We start from the raw sequence: 12,472 nt of genomic DNA on the forward strand, positions 1-12,472 counted from the left end.
TTATTATTTAGAGGTGCATCACAAATATAGTTTAACTGCAACGATGTGGACAAACATTAGACTTTGCTGTGTGTTTTAAAGCTGAGGGTACATGAGTGAAAACTTGAAAACAAGATCTCTTTTTATATTTTACTTGGAAAAGTGATTATTATTTGTTTTTTAACATAAGTCACAGCGACCACTCCCTAGTTTAGACTATTTGCATTACAGATGTAATTTTTGGTTTTTCATCCTTTAGCACAGATTATAGAACAGGAGGTGTTTTGTAGTTAGTATAGTTAACACTCTTCCAAGGTCCTGAGAAATTACCCAAATAACTACGGGATAAGGATGAGGCCTTACCCCGTACCCAACTAATTGGTGATGAAATGTGAAGTTACAATTCTTTTCCATAAAAAAGCATTTTTATTTTGTATATAAATAAATGTTGATGTTGTGCGATGGGGTTGTGTGCCTTAATTTTACTTATAATTTGCCAAATCACTACAACAGACGGCTCAAGACAATGCCGTCCAGAGTAAGGATCTTGTTAGCCACAGTGTTTCTAAGAGTTTTACACCCCGTTACAATAACCTCAGTTTAACCAATAAAAGTGGGTATCATATGCATAGCAGTGAAAATGTATGCTATGGCTTCTAAAGCATGTATAATGTAAACAGAACTGGTCTTTGCAGCCTGTGGAGCTTCATAATTAACCTCAGTGTGTGAAGAGGACTCTTTTAATAATAGCAGTAATAAAATGTTATGGCCAATGGTATCAAACGCTGCACTTGGGTCTAGCAGGGAAGATTTCAGCATTTCAATATGAATGAAGGCTGAAAACTGATTAGATTAATGTCTGATGATCTTTTCTGTGCTTCTTCAAGTTTGTAACACTGAACATATTTAAGGATTATTTAAGGTTCACAGGAACAGTTTAATTAGACACACATTTACTATTTTTCTTTATAGTCTGTATTTCTTCCATCACTGATATGTTAAATATGATTACTATCAGAGGAGAAAATGACCCTTGTGTAGTTTAAAAACTTTTTATTTAATCAAACTGCAATGTTGCTGAACTCTGATGGACGTGTCTTTTAATCTTGTCAACAAAGCTGCCATTTATCATCTTGTGATAAGTTCTCTCTGCTTCTGTTGCACATCTCCCCTGATACTCTCTTCTTCACCTGTCATGTGCAGCTGTTCCAACCCCTGCCTGCCTCCTTAAACTGGGGTGTTTAAATCTCTTTACCTCTGTTGTGAACTTTACACAAAGTTTGTGGTAACAAAATCAAACTGACGAGGATCTCGTTTGAAAAACACACACTCACGAAACAAAATAAAAACAGACTGCTCAAAGTGAAAGCAGAGCTCTCACAGCAGGTAGTACAAAACACAGTGACAATGTGCGTATTAGATACCCTCAGTGCCAAAAGCATAAATATGAAAAATGTAATCTCCAAGAATATCCTAAACATGGCATAGAGGGAGGTGTTACAGTGAAAACAAAGCAGCAAAATTTTCATCTGAAAATGTTGAATTTTAGTAAAAACAATGCTCTGTAGTTTCATACTGTTGTTACAGACAAAGCAGATGTTTAAAGCCTTTGGACGCGCATTTGAAATGGCGTAAGTCTCCTTATCAGCTGGAAATATTAAAGCCATAAAATGACTTTTGAGAGTGGATAAAAACTATTGAACAACAGCAATGTTGAGCCTGTTCCAAAATTTGAATGTACGTGTGTTGAAGGTGCGGCTCTCATTGAATTATTAAACATATTTCGCTTTAATTTCTGAGCCACAAAAACAACAACTTTTAATTTTCTTCTGCTTATGTATCGGCCTCGGGTAGCTCTACTTATCATTGCTGATTCAGTTGTCTGTTTGTGCTACTTTTTCAAGGAGCAGTCGATTATTGGTAAGGGTGACTTTATGTGTTTAGTTACTTAAGTGGAAGGACTGTGGAAAGTTTTACCTTACATACATACATCTGACAGTACAGCTTCTGAGGTAACTGTTTACAAGATGTATCCTATTCAAAAGTTCTTTGCAATTTTACATTGATAAACATTATCCTTAACATATTTGACCCCCTTATAAAGTACTATGGCCATCACACTGTCATTTAGAATTGTTTTAATATCACGTGTCTTAAGTGAAAATAAAAAAAGCTGTGTGGTTCGTTTTTACATCACAAAATGTTAGAAATAAAAGCCGTTCATAACAACCTGTAAGGCTGGAAGTTTAAAATGCAAACCGATGGAAGCAGAAGTAGAAGACTATAATGTCACAGAGCACACGGTGTCTATTATTGTGTAGACATTTAAAAAATAAGAGCTTAATAAAGGCGCTTCATTCCTTAAGAAATATGCAGGTGGAGTGGTCTTTATCAAAAGTAGAAGTTACATCTGTTGCCAAACCACTGTGCACCACAACTTTAAAAATCTATAGTGTGTGAGGCTGTGCAAATAAAGAGGGACTTGCCCTTCTTGAACCTGCTGTTGTGCTGCTTTTTGAGTGTTTGAACCGAGCGTGTGACAAACCATCTGTTGGGGGTTGTGGATTTGACACCTTAGCATTGTGAAAGTGGGGAAACATGCTTCTGGCTGAGCATAAGATTTCTGCTTACAGCTTAGAATCTCAGCTCTAAATGAAGTTCAGATGTTTTTTTTAAGCATGGCTAATGTGACTTTGACTTCTAAGGCACACACACACGCGCGCAGAGAGAGAGAGAGAGAGAGAGAGAGATCATTAATACAAAAGATTGCAGCAGGTTTTGGATTTTCACTCTTTGTTGGATTTAATATGAACAGTCACATAAAATTAATTCCAATTTTTTTGCCACCCATCTGCTCCTCATCTGGGCTCGTCGGGGGAATTATTTAGATGAGCGATGGAGCTTCCACCGACGCTGGATTATTGCGTTTGACTTCACGTCAGTCTTCTAGCACAGTCATAAAGTGTGAGCGTATGCCTGCTGGGATAAAGTGTGTAATGACTGCCTCTATTGTTTTCCCTCAGGAGGAATGTGGGATGAGAAGGAGCAGTGAGCACGGGGAGTGCAGGGATACTGGAAAAAAAAAAAAAGTAAAATTAGGTTTGATTAAACTAAACTCTTTTGAACAGCGATGAATTCTACCTCTCTGCTGATGTGTTCCAAATAAAAAATGTTTTCTACATGGCCAAATTGTGCGCTAACTACCTCACACCGCTTTGTGTAGGGTCCGAAAAACGTTAAAACGATATGCCCTGCAGCAGTTGTGAAGTGACGAGGAAAATACTGTGTGTCTGATGGGGTGTTTTTATATAGGTGGACTTTGTTTCAGTTGACCTCTGACATGCAGAGATAAAGAGCAGGTTGTAAAGAAAAGTGGAAACTATAGAGGTGCAGTGTGCACCTTTCTATGTGAACATTAGGGTGTGTGTCCTCGGATGCTCTTGTTAAGGAAACAACCTGTGTTGTTTTTTATGACTTGTTTTGCTGACTGTTGGGCGGCCACTTGTAACCTCCTATGTTTAATCATCAAGTCTTACTGTTGCAGTACGACTGCCACAGCTATATTACTACTACTGGAATATATACTTAGTACTCCAAAGTTAAGGTTGTATGGCGTGTCTATGTAGCACGAGTTTGGGCTAGGAGGTTGAAGTTGGTGGGGATATACTGCGGTCACCTTAGTTCAGAAATGGGACCAAGTGGATGGGGTGGGTGGAAACTATGGCCCACAAATGTGGTTGTTACACCTTGTGTTATTGTTCCTGTGTTTGTTTGCTTTGGTTTTATGTGGGCTTTTGGGGGGGCTTTTTGTTTTTTTCTCTTCTTCTTCTACTTCTTTTTTCTCTTTTTGTTGTTTTGTTTGCGTTTTTTTTCTCCCCTCCTAGTTACGGTCATCTTGTCATAGACCAGTTTTCAGTAAAACATATATATGGCTGGTTATAGCACTAACAATAGTACTGTTAGATTTTTGTCTTGGAATGTGAAAGGCTTGAATGGTCTGGTAAAGAGATTTCGGGTTCTCAGTCACTTAAAACATCTCAACGCAGATGTAGCTTTTCTCCAGGAGACTGATACTGGAGCCAGATAAGTGGCAATCTTAATTAGCAATAAAATACATTTTTCTCTCTCTACATTGATTGCTGACAAAAATGGACGATATGTAATTGTTGTAGGGACCCTCATGAATAACCCAGTTGTTTTAGTGAACGTCTATGCCCCAAACTTTCACAACGCTCTGTTTGCTAATAATCTTTTGAGGATGATTCCTGACTTAAATACACACCTCCTGATCTTCGGAGGTGATTTAAACTGTGTTATTGACCCAGCTATTGAGAAATCTGTCACTGGCTCTAGAGCATCATCTGCTATGTCCAGGGCTTTCTCATACTTTGGCTACGTCCACATGTACCCGGGTATTTTTGAAAACGCAGATTTTTCTATGCGTTTGCACCTTTTGTCCACGCGTAAACAGTGTTTTTGGTCACTGAAAACCAGTGTTGGGTAAGTTACTTTAAATTAGTAACTTAGTTACATTACTAGTTACTTCTATCAAAAGTAACTCAGTTACTTCAAGTTACTCGTTACTTTCAGAGTAACTAGTTACTAGGGAAAGTAACTTTGGTTTTACTCAGAATTCTCTTGTTAATGTGTTGCTTCCATAACTGGACACCCAGCAAGATTGCCAGTCTTCTAGCTTGCTTACTTGCCACAAGTGCACTGTGCCACCTACCAATAGAAAGGAAAAAATAATGTACACATTTCCACGAGAGAAATCCCACACCTGATTCTATCCTAGCCTGCTTTTTACATCCAACACAAAAACTGCAGTCGTGGTGCTTTCGATTGTACTCAGAACTCGGAAATTCTGCCTTCTGAATAGGAAGATGTAGGTAACACCAGACTGCAGATGAGCTGCTTACAGGGCTGGACTGGGACAAAAAAATCATCCCGGGCATTTTGACTAGAGACCGGCCCACCATTATAGGAAAAATCATAAAACCTTTGAATGAAAATAAACACTGTTGTGACAGTGATGTACACTGTTCTGATGGTATATATGTATCAATCTATCAATTGTTTGTTGTAAGACTCAGATAATTATTTTTTTTAAAAGTGAGACATTTTAAATGAGAATAAGAAAGTATTTCCTTGTGCCCCCCTTTCCCTTTTAATGCCCTACATGGACCCCTGGCAACACTTTGCTAGACCCGCCCCTGCACAGTTACCAGCTGTCAGCTACATAAAAAAAAAGGATCCTGGTGTTATTTGTCTCTCAGAAACAGTTCATAACTTCCCTTCAACTCATTCATGTCACCTAAAAGGTAAACCTGTTTCTCCATCACCTGTTCAGCTCTGATGATTCAGTCAGGACATCTCCTGGTTTCATCTTCATGTTTCCCTCTCACCACATATACAAACCGACATCATGACCAGCAGGTTTACAGCTGTGGCTCCAGCAAACATCAGCTGATACTATAAATTAATATTAAATAAATTCTAACAACAGCTGATCAAGCAGTTTTCCTGAATCTTGACTCTTGTGTGTGGAGTGTTCATAGCATCAGCATCATGTTTTTGTTTATTTGTTTTGTTGGGTTGAAAATAATTAAATAAACGTGTGATCATGCCTATGGATCACCATGGCACATATCTCCAGCCATATGATTTATTTATGCAGATGACAAAGTGAGTGTGAATGTGTCTGACATCACAGTGTTTTTGTGCACTGTGCAAGAGTAATTGCCTTTGATTGTGAGTGACAGCGGTGATTTTGCAGGTCACCAGCTATTGTAAATAAAAAAAAAAAAGAGTGAATAAGAGGGAGAATTTATATTGTAGAAAAAAAATAATCATAGGAAAAAGGTTTTGTGTTGATCAACCAAAAAAACAACTATAATTTCATTTTCTGCTTTTAAGAAAGGATTGTTCACAAAAACACAGAGCGAGAGAGAGAGAGAGATATGTGTTGATTAAGCATTGATGATAATAATGAAAATGTCTTAGTTGTCACTTTCAGGTGAAAAGCAGACCTGAATCAATTTTCCACATGCAGCAGTCGGAAGAAAAGTTATAGTTTAACAATTGGAAACGTTCAAGCCAAGTTTCTGGCTGACTTATTTACAGCACGATCTGTCTCAAAACTCTCACTCTTCCCTGAAAAAACCTGATCAGCAGCGGCAGTATCGGAGCAGAGGCTGCAGAAGCAAAAGCAGCAGAAGAAGAAAGCAAACCCATCTTCCTGTCTGATTGAATGAATTCCACGGAAGGGCGAGCAAGATGGCGGCGTGAAGAGGAGTTTTTGTTCGAGCGCTTAGCACGAGACACTTATTTGACGTCTTTCTGGCTTTCGGGACTTTTTTGGAGATCAGCGCGCTAAACTTGCTGGATTTGAGGCCAGGTTCTGCGGCGGCAGCATGTCGAAATGCTCAGAAAGGACTGAGTGACTCGGGCAAGCCACATGCGGCTAGCATGCTGGCTAGCGACCATAGCTACATGAAAGAAATGGACCCTTCATGATGCGCTCAACGTGCCGGCGCTGTGGTGGGAAAGGCTCCATCATAAACACGCCCTGCGCCCTGTGCAGAGGTTCAGGCCAAGAAGAAGAAGACGACGACTTCCAATCCCAAGAAGGTCGGCCCCAGTGTGGGCGAGCTGATTGTGAAAGCCGTGGCCGCCCTCAAGAAGGCTCTGGCTGCCGGAGGCTACGATGTGGACAAGAACAAGGCCCGTGTCAAGACCGCCATCAAGAGTCTGGTGGCGAAGGGCACTCTGGTGCAGACCAAGGGCACCGGGGCCTCCGGATCCTTCAAGATAAACAGGGTTACTGAGACCAAAGCTAAGACGCCCGCCGCGGCCAAAGCCAAGAAACCGGCAGCAGCTGCTAAGAAGTCGCCCAAGAAGGCAGCAGCAGCACTTCAGCTACTAGACAGGACAAAGCTGAAGGAGAACTGCCGGGACTGTTGAAGTGGGAGAGGACAAAAGAGTGAGAGGACAACAGAGTGAGAAGACTAGGTGAGAACACATAGGAATTATTTCATGTGGGAAATCAAAATTTGGGTTAGCAAACCTGGGGAAAAGAAAACTGACTGCTTAAGTTGGAAAATTGAGACGGAGTCTGAAACATTGCGAAAATAGAAACATATACAAAATCACACACACACAAGCAGAACATGCATTAACCCTACTAACAATTCCAAACACAAAATGACTCATGAAGACTCATAGCACATTAGTTAAGAAATGATTAAATAATAGCAGAGAAGTGTGTAGGAAAGGCAGCTTTAAGAACATGTTCTGCTGGAGATGCAGCTCCACAGACATGCATTAAACCTGCCTAATAACACAAACACATGTAATGAAAATTAGCTTGTTATCTTTCATCAGTGTTAAATTAGTGTCAATTTAGCAGACACTTGTTATTAAATACTGAATGTATCCAATGCAAAAAATTGACTCTCTGGGTTGCAGGACAACAGTTTAACCTTTGATCCTGGGTTGACCACCAACCAGTGATCAGACAATAAATTTAGTTGTTAATATAGTAAATTGGGAGAAGCTTCCTGCTTGATTAATGCAGCACAAGTGATTTACTGTATGAGGGAAATTGTCTTTTGTGATACTATTTTGAACATGCTTTTCTGTCGTCCTGTCAACTTAGTGGGTTAATAGCTGATATGCAAATTAGTTGATCGGTTTTAGATTAATGAAAGGTGACTGAATTCTAGTATGAGTGAATGAGATGTGTTGGAGTTGTTGTGTGTTGAGTGGAGACTCTAAAACACTGAGTTTCCTGCTTTGATGTGCGAGTGAATCCTGTATTTAGATACACAACTCTGAATACGTCAGAACAGACTGTTTTGTGAAGTGCATGACACATGTCACATGTTTTATGATGAAGGGAAAAGGAAAATTGAATAAAATAGATCTGTGACCTAAATGAGTGAAGAGCACAGACCTGGGGATTAAACTCATAGCTAATAAGGCATTAAGGTTATGTTGTTTTGTGCAGCTGATGGTTGATTTGGAGTGAATCTAGCTGATGATTTTTCTTTTGTTGTGAAGTTGAGCCTGCCGATTAGTATGATGGTATGATGAACCATGCTAATGGTATGATTTACCCTCCTGAGATGAGGAGCTTGTGTCATGACTTAACAAGGCCTTTTTATTTTGATACTTTCACAGTGCACTGAAAGTTTTGTTCGATAATCTCTGTTCTTTAAGCAGATCTGCACGTCGGGAATTAAAAGCGCTACACGTCGTCGAGAAAATTGTGCCAAGTGAGTTCTCCACATTTAAATGGACTCTGGAGAAAGCCACTTATTTGGGACAATTATTAAATGACAGTCCCAGTCCAAAAGGATTCAGCGATGTAATCCAAACTAAAGTTCTTCTTTTTCTTTTTGAAATGACGTCATTTTGCTGAGAGTGGAAACTAAATGCGACGATAGGTTCCACTATCAGCAAAGAAAGAAAGAATGAATGCATGAATGAGTGAGTGAAAGGAAAACAAACTGACTGACTGGTAAAAGCTGACAAAAGCTGACAAGACTTTACTGATGTAACACGACTGTGTGAAGTTGACCCCCGCCTGGCAGGGGTGCAGATGAGTCTGTGTGTGCTTCCCTTTACAGAAGCAGAAAGATGACAGCAACACTCGAGGTTGCGTGATGATTTAACATTTTAAATGCCATTTTCTGTGTCTGTGAATTTACTATGTGTGTGTCATTCACTAGCTTGTGTGCTCACAGAGATAACTGTGACAAAGTATGCATACGCCTGCGCAAGCGCTAACATTTGCATTTTCGTTTTTACAGCATTACGGTTCTTCATGTGTTTGATCATGTGATTTATAGGAATACTGGCTAATGTTTCTCTACTACAAGATTTCTGGGTTTATGTGTGAAGAAAACTGTAGTTACAGGCTATATGTTGATGGAGAAATTAATATAGTTTGAGACATACTGTGATGAGACCAGTGTTACTTTTTCCACAGCGAGTGTTAACTTTATGGTGTTTTATGGCACCTCTGGAATGTGGATGGCCGACGCCTGCCCACCAGGATGGTCAATGTGTATTGCTAATGTTTGTTTTTCTGAGACTGCATTTAGAAGATTCAGCTGAAGCGGACAAGTGACATGAGTAAAACAAATAAGAGATTACGGTAATTATGGAATAGTTTATTATGGGCTCATTTGCTGGCCACTTTTGAACCCATAATAATAATATATGAGTGGAGTGACTTTGCTTAAGAGAAGTCACTGATTACATTAATGTTAACAGAGTACATGGGATAATCCATGTCTGAGGTGAATTAGGGTAATAGTTGTAGTTACTGATTTGAGAAAACCTGCACATGACACTTGTCTTGCTGATGTTGAATGCTTATTACTCTTATGATACAATTGTTTACAGGTATGAAGTTTGATTTCACTTCCAGATTTTGCTTTCCAGGCCGTGATGGTGTGTATGCAGGCTCCTGGGAGAGCCAGGTGTTAAGCAAACTTAATATGCAACACACGCTAACATCTTTTATTGCAGGGTTACGGAGCTACTCCGGAGGAGGTGCCCTGATGTTGCCTGGGACATTATCTAGCTAATCTTTTTCTTTAAGACAGGGATCCAGGTTTGGTGAGTTGACGCATGGAAATGTCCATGCGTCAAGAGGTGGAGTGCAAGGATTAACATTAAACAATGTTTACTATTATTGTTGCAGTGATTTGTGTGATTAGCCGTTTATTTACAAGTATTAAACCTATGCAAGTGGTGCATCCATGTTCAGATGAGGCTTTGATGGCCTATAAGTGAAGTTCACTGAACTAAAGAATGTGGTTTGATGATTGTTGACATGCTCTCCAAATAGAAGTTTTTCTTCTTAGCAAGGAAATACAGGTGCAGCAGTAATCTCCTGAGAAATCTTCAGAGGCCCAGTGAGAAGCGTGAACCATTCCAGGCATAGCTGACAGCCAGGCAGTGGTTGAGGTCAAAGGTCAAGCTGGTTGGGGCCCATCATGAGATCAGACCTTGGAGCCACAGCAAGGACCATGAAACTGCCTGCAAAATAGAGGAGAGGATCGTCCACAAGATGGGAGCTGAGGCCAGGAGAGAGGCTTCAGGAGGATCAGAGATCATCTTCAGCACAGCAGACATCACACAGAGAGCTGTGCTACTGAGCTTCCAGGAGATTTTAAATAAAATGAAAGATTCAATATTGACGCTGAGGAAGACAACTAAGGTGTACGACGTGCTCTGCCTTAAACCTTCAGCAGCGTTGGAACATGAAAACTCGTGGGATGAGGGGAGCGTGCCAAGCTCCATCGACAGCGCAGAAGGAGTTCGAGGATGACATCATGATTCTGTGAAAGCACAGGAACCAGAAGCTATGGTGGTGATGACAGCAGTTTCCTATGAACATCACCTAATGCTGTGCCACTATACTGTGCATACGATGACACTCTGAAGGCTGCTGGGATCATAACAGCAGTAAGACAACTGAACCCTGCACCCTTTCCACAGAGGTGTTTCTCTGCAGAGCGTGGACAATGAAGGAGTCATAAATATCCCCCTCGCAGGATGAAGGCCTGAAGTGAGGTGATGGGAGGCCATAAAACTAGAGTGCTGAGAGGTCTGCAGCTTTGGAAATAGCTGAGACCCATGTTGACAAACAACAAAACTAACTGGTATGTTTGAATGTTTATTCTACATACATTTGGACTCTGGTCCTATGGACAACGAAACAACTAGAAGAGACATTCATGACGCCCTGCAGAACTCAAACCACTCTGCAGAGAGACATGTGATTTGCACACCCGGAGGAAGCATCACCAAGCTGAGATGTTTTTGAAAATGTTACTTTCTTAGTTTCACTATTAAATTAACAATTTCTTTGGTTGCTCGTAAGATGCAGTTTGCCATGAGATGAGCTCAATGAATGGGGTAACTGCTAATACATTTATTAAACTGTGTAACTTTTACAGTAATTTAGGGTGATTTGACATATGCTGAGTAAAAAAATGTTTGCATTGAAACTGTCAGACATGAGGTATGCATAACTGGGAACTTTCTAGCATAAAGGTCAAAAACGGGGGAATGTTAGAGTTTGTATTGTTGATTGTTATTTATGCTTAGAAATATTTAACCATAGATGCTTAGAGGTGTATAATCAATTGTGTAGTGATAAGTTGTGTGATCTTTAACAGGCTACAGAGGCTTGGTGTGCATTCCACACTAGAATGCACACCTACATCCTGGGAGCACGGGAAGAGGTCGCATCTTGTTTTAATTGTTTTATGGTAGGATTAACGTAGCTACGTCTGTTCTAGTCTAAGTGCTTTTCTGTTTAGATGAACTGCTGGACTTCCTCACCGGGGGGGGTCTAGTCTACCCTCTTCCTGACCAAGGATGTTTGACCCTTTGATCAGCAACACACACACACACACACACACACACACACACACACACACACACACACACACACACACACACACACACACAGGCAAGGTACTCTTTGTTTGTATGTAGACGTCGTATGTTAATGAACCTATGCATATTCATGTAACCTCAATTAAAGGACAGTGTTACGGGAGGACGGACGAGAGCAACTGGGGTCAAGCGAAGGGACGGCGCTCTGTCCGGTCTCTCCCGTGCACGAGTAACATGAAGAACTTTGCCTATTTGTGTCTTGCTTAGCAGTGTAATTATATTGTCTTCAACGTTCCAGCGGATGGGTTCAAGCTACAAACCTATCAACATCGCTCCCATGTGGGGGTGATGCATGACTGGGCCTGGGTCAGGGGGCTTCGGCCCCTATCCGACATGGTCATGGAGGGTGGGGTTAGAGAGAAGAATGTTGATTTATCTGTCCATTTTCATATCTTTGTGTTCCAGGTGTTGTATGTTATTTTTTTCCTTACAGATGCAGCAGTTGGTCATGCATCATGCTTTTCTATTTGCTCTATGATTTTATTGGATGTGGAAGATAAGACTGTGGAAGTTTCAGGCCCATCACTATGCATGATTTTAAATATGAAAATGATATTAATTATGTTGTGATTGATAAACCCAGAGTCATAATTTATGTGATTTTGCTGGTAGTTAATCTTGCTTAACCCTTTAAGACCTACCATAGAACCAAGTCCGCCAGAGCTTATATTATATTTTTACATGGTGTGGTGCCATTTTTGGGAGCATTTCAAGTTGCTATACATCAATACAACCATTATAGCCCAGATTTTAATAATATGTATTCATTAAGTGCATAGTAATTACATAAATTGCAAAAAAGTGCAATAAACTACAAAAAAATTGAAAATCGTTTTTGCTTTTTTAACATATATTTCTAGTTAGAGAAATTTAAGAGGCTTATCCCTCAAAACTGTAAATACAAAAAAGTTGCACAAAATAGTTTCCTACCAAGGAAATTTATTTTGAGTGTCTGCATAGTTTTATTTTTGAAATACACCAATTTTTATACACTGCAGGAAAAACGAAAATAAAT

Source organism: Diplotaxodon limnothrissa, linkage group LG3, assembly GCF_057381915.1.
Source record: "Diplotaxodon limnothrissa isolate DT_005_m linkage group LG3, D_limnothrissa_male_GT1.1, whole genome shotgun sequence".
Lineage (NCBI taxonomy): Eukaryota > Metazoa > Chordata > Actinopteri > Cichliformes > Cichlidae > Diplotaxodon > Diplotaxodon limnothrissa.